This window comes from Lepisma saccharinum, chromosome 23 (assembly GCF_977018435.1).
Source record: "Lepisma saccharinum chromosome 23, izLepSacc3.1, whole genome shotgun sequence".
NCBI lineage: Eukaryota > Metazoa > Arthropoda > Insecta > Zygentoma > Lepismatidae > Lepisma > Lepisma saccharinum.
This window is the reverse complement of record NC_139251.1, coordinates 61,326,855-61,342,126: the sequence shown is the minus strand read 5'-3', so window position 1 is coordinate 61,342,126 and position 15,272 is coordinate 61,326,855.

The following is a 15,272-nucleotide window of genomic DNA, read 5'->3' as shown; positions in this document are numbered from 1 at the left end:
TTTCAATGTAAGGGACCAAGTTTCACATCCATATAATACTACAGGCAAAATTACTATCTTGTATATTTTAACTTTTAGTTTCTTAGATATTAAACGAGAAGACAAATGTTTATGAAGAGAGAAGTAACATGCATTTCCTGAATTAAGCCTACTTTTTATTTCCTCTTTAATATAATTTTCATTTGTTAATATTACTCCTAAGTATTTGAATTTGGAAACTGGTTCAAACGAGTTGTTATCAATAATTAGATTTTGATTATTACCTAACATTTGGTTTCGGCCTGTAAGCATATATTTAGTTTTCTCTTTGTTAACTTCCAAACCTATCTCTTTAGCAGTATTGAAAAATATTTTAGCATTATTCTTAATTGTATTCACATCATCCCCCAGTAAGTCTACATCATCTGCATATGCTAACAACTGAGTCACACCATTTAATTTTAGTCCTTCGTTAGAATCTTTTACCTTCCTAACAGCATATTCTAAGGCAAAATTAAAGAGCAATGGAGATAATGCATCTCCTTGTTTTAACCCATCATGAATTGTAAATTTGTCAGACATATTAATACCCACACGAATTTCACTTTCTGTTTCACTGGTGCATATTTTTATCACACTAACAAGCTTCTTAGGTATTCCAAACTCTACTAATATATTATATAATTTTTCTCTTTTGACCGAATCATATGCTTTTTTGAAATCAATGAATAGCAGATGGACATTTTGATTATATTTCCACTTTTTTTCAAGTGTCTGTCTGATGTGAAAAATTTGATCTGTAGTTGATCTGTTACGTTTAAATCCACATTGATAATCACCTATAATTTCATTAGGATATGGTGTTAGTCTTGTTAAAAGAATGTTAGACAATATTTTGAAGATATTTCTGTGGGGGGGGGGAGTTGAAATTGCAACATCCCCTCTCTCTTTTGCATTTGAAATTAATAATTTGGGTGCGTCAGCATTAAGGCTATTTTGCACCCGTCACACTAAGCGTGGTTCAACCTCTTATCATAACAAAAATAAAATCGTGTCTGAAAACTAAAAAATCCTTACCTTGGTTAAAAGCTAAGGGTGTGAAGAGGCACTCTGCACATATAGCGACAAAACACAGGACAACACACAGAATTATACTGGCCATAGTGCCAGTCGCCAGAGTCTCGTTAGTCTACAGTCCAGGGTGTACTACGTGAAAGTTATCCCCTCTCTCTGCACGCCTACAATTTGTATCTTGTGAGGTAAGTCAAATAAACAAAGGTGCGATTTTCCGGTCTGTTACTACATGTCTGTGTTTCAGGATATTACATTCTGTATCCTCCACTTCACATTTCAAAATCTTCAACCGTTTCTGAAAATGAAACATGACAGCCAAAGTCATAGGCGTTACCTCAATAATGCATTGCTCTAGATGTAATTGTTAGTGCAAATTCCTCGACGCACGCTGTTAGCATTATTAGGGGCGAGGCACCAAAGCTCAGATGTGAATGCTTTTTTCCTGCGACGGTGTGTTTTTATGCTTCTGTCACTTAACGTGATTCACGCTCGAACCGCTTCATGTATGGGTGTGTTCCGATCCACAGCGTGGCGCGTTTGGTTGTTTTTGTTTAACCATCCCCTGACATTTACCTACCGGTTAGCTCTGTCACGTGACGACAGGCGCCCGACCCTGTGGCCGAGTGGTTAGCACATCGCGCTGCGACGCCAAGGGTCCCGGGTTCGAATCCCGGTCGGGCTTGGTTGTTTGTGAATGTCCATCATCAATTTCATCATTTCATCACTCATCCCCATCTTCGCAAATTAGCCAAGAGGCACAAAACGCGAAGTAAAATAAACTAAATCAATCAATCAATCAATCAATCAATCAATGTGACGACAGGCAAGAGGGTGTGGCAGTGACTCTTCTCCATTTTGAAACGTTATCCAATGGATCAAGTGAAACAAAGTATCATACTTTAAAATACAGCATGTTACACAAGTACTTGACGCTCTTGTCCAGTCTTACGGCGAGCGCCCTGCATGCTGGCAAAGGAAGTGTAGTCGGGGTAGGGACCAATCCAGAGCGGTGAGAAACATGAGAAACACAGCAGCCTGTAGAACGATGTGCGCGGAGTACATCCTCCCGTGACATCGTAACTCTCAGCGCCACCGCTGTTGCCTGGTTGGTCTGTCCTCTCCTCCATTTCCCTTGCCAGCATGTATGCCGCCCACCGTAAGACTAGACAATAACTATGGGGGCATTGATTATTCAGAAACTCGATAACACCGAAAACACTTTATTGTTTTCAAGAAAGTGTTTATGTCTGTGTATTGACATGTTCCCAACAAATTTTTAATGCATGCAAAATCGCGCAAATTTGGCATTAAATGCGGATTGCCTTTTTCACCAATTTCGTGCTTAAACGAGAAATACAGCGAATTTTTTACATTTTCCAAAATTTTATTCTCGCTCCTTCCAAAAAATTATGGTGCGTCTTATACAGGGAATAACTGCGACAGCTACATGAAAGCACATGTGAATAGATGTTTAACACGATTTTTCACCTTCTATTGGAATGTTTTTCATCACCGAGCAAAGTGACCAGGTTCCGGCGGAGGTCGAGCACGCAGCTACCGTCACACGGGAGCCCTAACATCGGTATTTGTCGCGCGAGAAGTAATGGAATATAAGTTCCTCAAATTTCATTTCTAAGATACAGAATGTAACATTGTTATTCGTACACATAGAATTTTCGAGGAAAAAATGTCATATCTACTAGTAAATATAATAATTTTCATATGTACCTGGAAATTAATGTTAATGAAGGTTTCACCAACAAATGTCAATAAAAATGTATGTTCAAAGTGTATAAACAGAGCATATAATTTGTGTGAAAAGAGAAAAACACGCTGTTTCATGCAACATTGTTATTCGTACAGGCAAGAGTTTCAATCTTCCTCGCATACAGTGCCACCGCTATTCGGGCGATTTCGTGCAGTTTGCAACTTCGTAACAAGTTTGAACATGCAGGCGCGCTCCCCGTCAAGGAGAATGCTGGCGTAGGTATTATTGTAGGCCTATCGTCTATCTATCAGCGTGTTCGAAATGGGCAAGGTAAAGGAACTTAGTTCCGATCTGAAGGATGTTATTATAAATTTGGATCTTAGAGGTTATTCGTTAAGAAAAATTTGACAAACAGTCAATAAATCACAGTAAAATACATAGTAAACAGATTTAGAGAGGAAGGTTGAACACACAATGTGCGAAAACCAAAAGGGAGACGGTTGAATAAACGTGATGAACGCTTTATTTTTTTAAAAAAAAGTGCGAGAAAACCCCCGACTAAGTGTTCCTCAGTTACGACCGTTAGTAGAAAATGTTGCTGGCAAGATGATGTCCGATCACACTGTCCGACGTGCCTTGTGGAAGCATGGATGTCATGGCAGAATACCACGAAAGAGGCCGTATGTAAATAAGGTGAATCACAGGAATAGACTTCCATTCGCGAAAGAACACATCCACAAGGACCAGGAATTTTGGAATAGTGTCATATGGTCAGACGAGTCCAAGATTAATATATACGGGTCACATGGGATAAATAGGGTCTGGAGAAAATCGAATAAAGACAATGATTACATTAACACAGTTCCAACAGTTAAACACGGTGGTGGGTCATTAATTGATTTGGGGCTGTATGTCGTCCAAAGGTGTTGGTACCATCCAGTTTATTGATTGTATTATGGATGCATATGTCTATTTGGACATATTGAAGAAGAATGTAAAGCAGAGTGCCCAAAAAATGGACATGCCGCCTATCTACAGATTCCAACAAGACAATGACAGTAAGCATAAGGCGCGAGTTAACATGAATTGGCTAATATGGAATGTGTCCAAACTACTACAAACACCAGCTCAAAGTCCAGACTTAAATCCCATTGAGCATTTATGGGCAATTTTGAAGAGACGAGTCCATAAAGCAGGCGTCAAGTCCAAACAACAGTTGAAAACTGTTGTGCAAGCCGAGTGGAATAAAATAAGCTCTGAAACATGTCGGAAACTGGTTAATTCTATGAAGAACAGGTGTAAAGCAGTAACTAAAGCCAAAGGATACGCATCAAAGTATTAGAACTGTCAGTCAATTTGCTCTGAATATACTTTTTTCTTTTATATTATTAAGTGTACGAATAGAAAAGTTGTACAAAAAATGGCATGTTTCTCTTTCAGTTTAATTTAATTTATTATTGTCATTGGTTATACAGAATTTGAATAAGATTTTATGTTGCTAATGATATTAGTTATTGAATTGTAAAGAAACAATTTCAAAAGAGTATATTTCCTTTCAGATATCAAAGCATTTTATTTGAAAATCCGTGTGTACGAATAAGAATGTTACATACTGTATGAAACTACTGCAACCCCATCGTAATACACTAGACTCTCGCTAATCCGGCCATTCCTTGCACATATGGGTGCCGGATTCGCGGAAGTGCCGGATTATTGAGAGGGTCGGAAACACACATAGGGACTATACAGGCTGTACTTTATTAAATCCAAAGACACTGTACATTCATTTACATAGAAAATTTAGTCGTTCAGTGTGTGTCAAGCGTAACGTGTTTCCTTTTAGAAGCCATAGTATGTACTGAACTTTACTGTAAGAAAGTCACAGTTTCAAATACTGTACGTATGTAGCATTGTTTAAAATTTTTAACTAACAACATTGTTGAACACGATAATTCATTCATTGTTGTGCGCGTCATTTCTGCTTGAGTGACTACAGGCCTGATGTGGGCCGGACTACTGAGAGGGCGGACTATTGAGGGCCGGATTAGCGAGTGTATATGGTCTCCGTCTCAACTTAATACGTGTCCATAAAGTGATATATCAACATAAAGTAAAACGTGGTATGTACCAAGATTCACTGCTGCGGGCTACAAATGCTACATTTTCCAAAAGTGCAACTGTTATTCTCTCATTCTTTGCTGCCCAAAATATTACTTTTCGTTTTCTTCAACAGTTATTAGCATCTAAACTTGTGAAGTGGTGTATCGTGTTTGCGCTTCAAGACTCTGATACGTAGTGCTGCCCTCTTGCTGCCTTCGCGAACTGAGGACGTAGAAAACAGTCTTGTTTAAGGTCCAGGAGTTGTAAATAAATGCAATTCAGGTCCAGGAGACAAAATCAGCAAGCGTAAATGGATTCTGGTCCATAAATAACCTTTTTATCTTTAAAGTATTTCAATTTGGTCCAGGAACTTTTTTCCCGATGAATTTAAATACGGCCAAGGAACCTTTTTCCAATGAAAAAATGCGCAACTTGAAACGAATTTAAATTGTACGATAAAAACTGTTCCGGTCCTATTCGGGAACCCATTAGAATTTATGTGTTCCTGAACCTTTAACAACCCTGGTAAAAAAATCTTATGGTAATTTCAAGCGATCTGGAAGTGAAGACGGACCTAAGTACCGTGTCAGGCTGGCTTTACACTTCGCAGCAGCTGATAAAAGCTTACATCCTTTCATGCCGAGAAAACTGAAAGGCCGAGATGAAAATCAAGGTGTCCGAACAAGAATCAATCAATCATGCCATTATTTCGTCTCGAAGTTCCAGAAATCTTGATTGACGTTTAATCAGTTTCGACACGTGATGATGTTCCAGCTGCTTGTCCCTTTGTCGAGCAGTTTCCAAGGGAAGCAAACAAGGGACCTCTGGAAGTTTATCTGATCGGGGAATCTTATTGTTGGGGACGTCTATTACTCATCCACGTAGCCGTCTTTCTGCTTGTTAAGTACTTAAGGGCTGTTAGGAGATAATTTTATCGAATTCGTGAATACTGAGCTGGATTGTTTCATTGTACAAACACAATGAGGGGTTAAAAAAAATAATCAATAATGATTGATTGATTTGTTTATTTTACATCGGTTTATGTGACACATTTAGTTAATTTACGAAGATGGGGATGAGTGACGATATGATGAAATTGATGAATGGGAACTCTCAAATATCTTGAGGGCTCACTACGACAGACAAATTACGGTTATACGTTTACTACTGAGCTTCGAGCGTATACTGCTCGTTTTGCCTGTTCGAGCGTTATTCGCTCGAGCGAAGACGTTCTCAATCCCGTACGCTATCTAGCGACGTCCGTGCGAACTATTTGGTGCTCATCTCACAATACAGAATAGTCTCCGTTACTAAAAGAAGATTGAGTACTGACCATAACAACAAAATAAAATATGCCTATTTAAAGCTTCCTTACTCAATTTTGAATACGCAATCATTCATTACTTAACAAGAACCTCCTAGATGGAGCAGACGTAGCGTCGTTGCATTTGTAGTGAAGGGTTCCCGGGTTCGATACCCAGTAGAGGCACAACTTTAAACTGTAGGTCCAGTCCCGATTAGCCTATCTGTGCATAAAGTGGACTTAAATCACCAAATCAATCAATCATTACTTAACCGGAACTATCACTATACAATTTCCGAGGATATAATCCCCTTATATATTAAAAACTGAGACTGTACAGGAACACTCAGCACACACAAGGCCAACACGACTCCACAGAAAAGAGCATCGTTGGCCTGCAAGAAGCACTTGCTGGGTGTACTACGGCGAGGTGATGTTGACTTGTTCGCACCTTTCACCACTTTTGAGGGAGGTATCACACCGAAATAACACGCTGTAAGAGGCATTTTGTGTGGTTTGAGTGGCATGCCATTTAAAATCAACATATACGTATTTGAAATGAATGTTTATAAGGAACACACCATGACACTACAGTGTGAGAGGTTGTATTTGAATGAGTTTTCGCAACACCAGTGGCACTCTTACGAGGCATATCGCGTGGAATGACACACAAAAACAATTAGAACTAACACAAATTTCCGAACCCACGCCACGTGACTTCCACTTCACAGGTTGGGTTTGTAGCACGGAGGAGGCATCTAGAGAGGCGTGCCACTTACATTACTTTAAGAACGAATACATGCACACTAAGGAAAAAAGAAAGAAATGCAACTGGCTTGCCGCCAAAAATGGTAGAAACAGGACACTCCTTTTGTTGTTATGCCGAATTGGCTTTGCTTAGCACCACATTTGGTGTGTTCCGGGTTCGAATCCGGTCCTAGGCTTCGCGATGGCTCAGTAGAGACCTTTTATCAATAGGTCCTGGGTTCGACACCCGGTGGAGACTTGTAGCGGTTTGGATCCCACTTTAAACTGAAGGTCCAGTCCAGATTAGCTGTACTGTGCATAAAGTGGACTTAAAATACCAACTCAATCAATCAATAAGTGCCCCTCGTCAATTTCATCATATCATTACTTATACGTATCTTCGCGATTAGCCAAAAGTGGAAGAAATGCGAAGTAAAATAGACCAAATCAATTACTATACTCTGTCCCAGCAATCTCTAAAGCGAGCGAACGGAAACAAGTCTGTCTACAAGTAGTGACGCGAGACGGCTGCATCAATGAACGTGAGAGGGAACGGGATTGCGTGGAGGGAGGGAAAGCGTCACCCCTTCCCTGCCGTTATGCTCGGCCTTGCTCCACTTACAGCCGGGACAGAGTATAGAAACTATTTTCAGCTTTATCCTCATATAATATTGGAAAAGGATTGTAATAAAAGAAGTTTCGAAATTATCCGCAATAAACCATTATGTATTTCTTTGTTTATTTTCCAACGAAGCAGATTTCCATATACAACACAAATCAACTTCAGGTTCCTACGAGATTCCGTGTTATTTGTGTACGTTCCTATCTTATTTCAATCTAAATTGCACTTGACAGGGAAAGTTCCATAGAAAGTGAAATCAGGAAAATGTTGAAAGATCTTTTAACAGACAGAATACGTAATGGCGATGTGACAGAATTGACGAAATCAATAATTTCTTTCATTCATAAACTTGTGTCTGAATCTACAAGACTGTAATTTAACGGTGATCAATAATGTTTGCACTACTCAAGTAAAGGATTCCCGTACCTTTGCAAATACGATTTGTTTGTTTTTATTTTCAAGTCCACTTTCTCCATTGAAAGGCTAATTGTGACAGGACGTACAGTTTAAAGTGGGATACTAACCATTATGAGGCTCTACCGGGTTTCAAACCCGGAACTCCTTGATTGCAAGGCCATCGGGAGGCACCCAAATACGATTTGTAAAGATCATATGCATCAGAATATATTGGACGTAGGAAGGTGTAATGCCCTTAGGCGCTACACTGAAGTTTAATGTTCTTTAATTGTTAAATTATTCAAACTTTTATTACTTTGAAAGTATTATGTAGCATTTTGACTTTATTTGGAAAGAAAATCCGTTCTTTAAATGAGTTGGACTCGTACTACAAAATTCGACATAACCGATAACGTCACATTTCTAATTGGATGGAACAAGTGAATGGACCAGCCTGTATGTATGGCTATGGCTCCATCTTGCTCGAGCAGCGTTGTGTGAAGAATAGCCTACGTGTCCCTTGCGCATCTAACACAAAGCAAGTAGCCAGTGGTGTCTCCATTCCACTCGACATTCACGGCCATATTGTCTTAAAACATACGGCCATACAATAACAGTGGATATTTCGACAACATTTCGGCTATGTAGAAGTTTTTTCATGAATACATAAATGGAGCCTCACTGCGCATGTGCATGGTCACAGATTAGTAACAAATCAAATAGCATACTTGTGTGTTCCGGTTGGGTAGGACAGGTGGCGCCAATACGAATTCTTATCTGACACGTTGCCAGTTTTTATACTGCTATTTCTCAGAGGATCACTCTGTATTTACTTATGTAGAATTTTGTTTATGTCAAAGGTCCTTCAATCAAAATTTCCTTGAAGGTGGCGCCACTGGTATACATTGTTGCAGAAACCCATTTCCCGTAATTTTCCAATTACGATTCATAAATACTACAATCATTAGAAACCTTTGGAAGCATGTTCATAACGATTTCTCTTTCTTTATGAACCACGTTTATAGTAGTTTTGTTTTACAAATTAATCATTATTGACTAGTTCCTGAGCTCCATTATGTGCAATAACCAAAAGTAAATTGATATATGTTTCTGGTTATTTCACCTCTGTTAAAACTGTTCAAGTTAACTGCGATGGAAAATGTCATCTTCTGAGTTCATTGAATGCAGATTTTTTCTAAAGCAGTACATTGTACGATTCAGAAATATGTATCTAATTTTTAAATGCTCTTTCTCAATCTTTATTAAGCCATATATGCAATTATTTACATTATTTTTACTGTAATATGTACGAGGGTAAGTCAATAATTATCCGCCATGCATGTATATTCGCTTTTCTGTTGGCCGCATTGTCGTTCTTTTCGAGTACTTTGCTAGACGTGGTTTCTCCATTTGCTGCTGGCCGGGTCTGAAGTTGTTCCGTCAGTTGCGTTGTCACTGCAGTGACGTAAGCAATGACGCTCCACTTCCCGCTTGCACTAAAAATGAGCAGCGCACAGTGATCCGTGTTCTAACTAACTAACTCTCTAGCCTTCTTAAACCCGAAGGTTCATGGCTGCAGCAACACAGGCCTTCCATCTTTCCCTATCTTGAGCAAGATGTATATACTCTTTTCCATCCCTACCGATTTCCCTTAGGTCCATCTCAACGTTGTCCCTCCATCTTCGTCTTGGCCTTCCTACAGGTCTCTTACCATCAGGTTTCCCAACAAGAATCCTGTAAACTCCTCTTTCCTCTCCCATTCGTGCCACATGGCCTGCCCACCTAAGTCTTCTTGATTTAATTATTCTAATAATATCTGGACATGAATACAAATTATATAGTTCTAAATTATGTAACCTTCTCCACTCACCTGTCTCCTCATCCCTTTTAGGTCCAAATATTTTCCTAAGGATCTTATTTTCAAATACTCTCAATTTATGTTCCTCTTTCAATGTAAGGGACCAAGTTTCACATGCATATAATACTACAGGCAAAATTACTGTTTTGTATATTTTAACTTTTAGTTTCTTAGATATTAAACGAGAAGACAAAATTTTATGAAGAGAGAAGTAACATGCATTTCCTGAATTAAGCCTACTTTTTATTTCCTCTTTAATATAATTTTCATTTGTTAATATTACTCCTAAGTATTTGAATTTGGAAACTGGTTCAAACGAGTTGTTATCAATAATTAGATTTTGATTATTACCTAACACTTGGTTTCGGCCTGTAATCATATATTTAGTTTTCTCTTTGTTAACTTCCAAACCTATCTCTTTAGCAGTTTTGAAAAATATTTTAGCATTATTCTTAATTGTATTCACATCATCCCCCAGTAAGTCTACATCATCTGCATATGCTAACAACTGAGTCACACCATTTAATTTTAGTCCTTCTTTAGTTTCTTTTACCTTCCTAACAGCATATTCTAAGGCAAAATTAAAGAGCAATGGAGATAATGCATCTCCTTGTTTTAACCCATCATGAATTGTAAATTTTTCAGACATATTAATACCCACACGATCCGTGTTCAGCTCGGGGAAATATTTTCAGTGGCTTGTGTTTTCCTGTCAAACTTTTGCAACGTCGTGTCTTGACATTAATTGAATCCATGTCATAGACAGCGGACATCACTATCAACATTTAGAGAAGCAATGATATCTGAAAAATGCATAACTGTACTAGCTTCACGCTACCCCGTGCTGGGTTACGGGAACGCTGTGGACCAAACACTCGCGTCGTCTGCTTCACCGAAGAAGCGCTTTCCACATTGCAAGAGTTCTTCACAGGGCGCTTTTTCACATTTCCTTTTGCACAATCACCACCATCTCCACAAACCTTCCACGTCGGAAACATGAACCACACAGCGCCATTAAAGGGTAAATGAATGTCATACCATGCAGAGAAGATTGACCATTTCAAAAAGAGCGAGGCAAGCTTTGGCAACGGTGGTGGCCGGTTCGCCGACGTGGTTGGTTTTCGCTGACATAGCACTCTCCTCTGTTCTTTTGTCGGGAAGCCGGTAGAGTTAAGCGTCTTTGCCTTTTAACAATACAGGGTGTGCAAAAATTATTAGTCGATTTTGTGAGGTCATGTTTTCACTAATAGTGAAGAGAAATACATATTGCCACCATTTGAAAGATGAATATTTATCATTTCACACAAACCTTAAATGTATTCGATGTGAGCCCCATGTATGACAGGACAGATATCCAGGCGGTACTTCTATTCTAGCCGAACCTTCTCAAGCATGTCTTGTGTAACGTTTCTGATAGCGATGTCGATTCACCTTCGCAATTCTGGAAGTGTCTCTGATGAAACCCCACAGGCAAAAATCGCACACAGAGTCCCATCGGAAACGTTGCACAAGACATGTTGGACAAGATTTGGCTAGAATTAAAGTACCGTCTGAACATCTGTCCTGCCACCCATGGGGCTCACGTCGAATGCGTTTAAGGTCTGTGTGAAATGGTAGATATTTTGCTTTCAAATGTATTTTTGTTCACAAAATCGACCATTATTTTTTTGTACACCCTGTATAACCGTTCTCGGTCTCACACGAACAAACCCTTGACAATAATGATCACTCGCATACCAATAAAAATATATTTATTACTAAACCTGCAGTCATACCATTTCCTCCTTGTGTATGAACTATCTGTTCTATAATTACTAGGTTAAATTTGTTTGACTGATAAGTTTTCCAAACAGAAGAACGTGTAAAATGTACTTATCAATTGGAAGTGAATTGTTGGAATCTTAGAAACTAGAATCTTTAATGTGAAGGTCTTAGATTTTCTTACGTTAAATGTTTGACAAACTTAAGTTTAACGCGACAGTTTATTTTTATTATTAGTACTGTCCGCTTATTTATTAAAAAATATAATCTTACATTTATTACAAAGCACGAAATTATTACAAAGATTGAATTCACTCTTAGCATCTTGCCATGTATTTTCAAGTAAGTGAAGTGGCTTCATCTCTTGGGGACTTTGGAGATCTCTGTTCTACGTAATATCAATTGTCCGCGAGAACTTTCACTTTAAACTGCTTTGTTGGCAATGTGGTAGTAGATTCTCTGCAATGGCAATTGAAGTGTAATTGGGGAAAATCTGATGAATCTAATTTTAAGGATTGGCTCTTGTCGATGGCATTAAATAGATCCGCCAGTGTAGTTTTGTATGGTGTAACTCTACAGACGAAGAACTACGGAAGTCCTGAGAAATGTGAAAATTTAAAACGGTATAGTTACAGGTGAAAGTAGTGTCTTGAAAGTTTGAAATCGGTCTACTGTAAAAACAGGAAAACGTGAGTTACCAGGATTTTTACTGGGTTCATATTGTTCTCGGTCTCAATTTTCCTCAATCACAATTGCCGGTGGTTACATTTTCCCCTCAATCGCAATTTTCAGTAGCGGTAAATTTTCCAAATTCGCAATTGTCGGAGTTCACAATTTTCCTCAATCGCAATTGTCACAGGTCGAAATTTTCCTCAAACACAATTGTCGGTGGTCGCAACTCTATCTACACCGTTGCTGAAATTGGTTCCACAATATTCCGACATTGATTTATTGATTTTCTATATTTTTCTTCGCTCTTCTGCTACTTTTGGCTAATCGCGAAGATGAGGATGAGTGATGACATGATGAAATTGATGAAGGAACACTTAGGCTGCATTTACACCGAATGTTAACAAGAAATGCTATCAACTTCTTGTTACCAACACGGTTAGCAACAGATGTTGGCAACAAATGTTGGTAACCAGAACACTGGTTTCACTTTATTTTTGTTAATGACTTTTGTTAACATTTTGGCTGCATGATCTCAGTTGGCTGCAAGATGTCGTACTCGCTGCGGCAGCATGTGTCATTTTGGCGCAACAGAGGAGACCAAGAAGATTCTGAGTGAGACCTTCACTGCGGGCAAGAGCTAATTATAGCGGAAGTGACCTGTTGGTTTTTGTCTTTAAACTGGATAAGTTTGGTCTCAAAGGACAGGCTTCTCGCGGAACAATTCAACTAAGTTGAGCACTTGATCCTTTGCCCACTCCATCTCACTCAAAAGATTTGCATGATAAATAAATTACAAGACAAAACACACTTCGCACTCGCTGGCTGGCTGTCACTGGCGTGATGGTGGCGGGAGGGGAAGCGGGGGGAATCTAACATCGAAAAGGCACTGTTAACATGTTGGTAACAGATGTTGCTAACATTCTTCGATCTTTACCGACTTCTTGTGGATAAGATTTCTGTTGCCAACACGGGGAAATCTGTTGCTAACATGAGATGTTGATAACAAATTCATAAGCGGTTTTCGAAATGTTAACAACATTTGCTGGTAACATGTGTTATCAACCTCGGTGTAAACGCGACTTTACAGAGAACCGCTATGCACAGGTCGGGATTCGAACCCAGGGCCCCCTGATGTCGTAGTACGCTGTACTAACTCTGACGTCACGGAGGTGGGCAATTCCGGCATTAAAACGTGAACAACAGAAGTAACGGTGTTTTGTTGCTTCAAAAGAATTCAATGTAAAAGGATAGGAATTAAGAAATTGACTTATACGTGACATGATAATGCCCTCTTCCGCGTTCTGAAGAATAGAGACACGTCAAATCTTCCCCAGTGGTTTGACGGAATGAGATCGGGTTTAAGGCGCGGGTGTGGCGTCGCACGTGGGGGAGGGGAGAAGAAGGGGTGTGGGTGATCGCGGAAAAGGCCAGAGCCCATTAACGTTATTACATAGCTCAGCGGTGTGGACGGTCGGGCAGCTACGAACCACGAAAGCAACCGTTTGCGTGAGTTTGGCGCTTGTTCCCGCTCGCAGTGTTGCCAGGCGTAGGGGGACTAGCAGAGAGAAATTCTAGTTGAAAGAGGGAAATTTTATTGAAAAAAGTCATTGCAGGGGAATTTTGGATGATATCGTTAAATATTAGGTTTCACTTTAACTAAACTGTGGCCGATCTCCGTGGTGGAGTGGTTAGCACAGTGTGTCATGTCGCCAGGGATCCATCCCCGCCTGGACATGTAAGTGTTCCTTCGTCAATTTCAACATCCTCATCGTCGCGATTAGCCAAAATCGGAAGAAATTTGAAGTAAAATTAACCAAATCAATCAATTTTACTAAAGTATGTGAAACATTTTTCATTTTGCAGTATTGAGTGTAAACGTCCAAGTAAATATTGATTGATTGTAATAAAATGTTCCTGTGCGTCAACACTTGGGTTGTTTGTCACGTTATACTTGGCCCAAACCCTTGTCGTAGCTAAAATCGATACATATCTCTGAGGATTAAAGTCTCCTTACACTGCTAAAAACTCCTATGATGGTTCCACATGCCAAGTTGTGCATGAGGGAATACTTATGGATCCAATACCAGTTATTTCAAGAGTAAGGCAAGGATGTATTTTGTCACCAACAATATTTCTGATGGTAATTGATAAAGTAATGAAGAGGGTAACGGAAGGAGAGGTATAAATTGGAGTCTCACCCAACAGCTAGAAGACGCGTTTTGCAGATGATGTTTGTCTGCTGTCTCACACATACCGTAATATGGAAAAGAAATTAGGAGATTTGGATAAGGAAGGGAAAAGAGTTGGTTTAAAGATAAATAGTACAAAGACGAGATCATTAAGAACAAATGTAATAAGATGGAAAATTTCGACTTGAACGAGGAAAATATTGAAGAGGTTAAGGAGTTTACATATCTGGGGAGTTTGGTGACAAATACAGGGGGAACAGAAGATGATGTTAGATCAAGAATTAGGAAAGCAAATAAGGAATTAATTCAGCTATATAAAGTTTGGAAAGCCAGAGAAATTTCAATAAGAACTAAGCTGCGAATTTTTAGAACTAATGTGAAGTCAGTTCTCCTTTATGGATGTGAAACTTGGAAAGTAACAAAGAAAATTACTAAAGACCTACAGATATTCATAAACAGATGCCTAAGGAAACTCCTGGGAATATATTGGCCAGATATTATCTCAAATGAAGATCTATGGAAACGTACGCAAGAGGAACCGGTGGCAATACAGATCAAAAGAAGAAAGTGGAAGTGGATTGGCCACACATTGGGGAAAGATCCATCGGCAATAGAGAGACAAGCATTGAGCTGGAATCCACAAGGACAACGTAGGAGAGGAAGGCCAAGAATGAGTTGGAGAAGGACAATAGAGCAAGAAATATGGGAAGCAGGAAAGACCTGGAACGAGATAAGGAAGATGGCTGGAAACAGAGTCCGCTGGCGATGCTTCGTTGAGGCCCTATGCTCCGTAGCGGAGTAACAGGAAATAAGTCAAGTAAGTCACACTGCTGAAAAGCTGGCGCTGAAAAGGGGCACTCAGC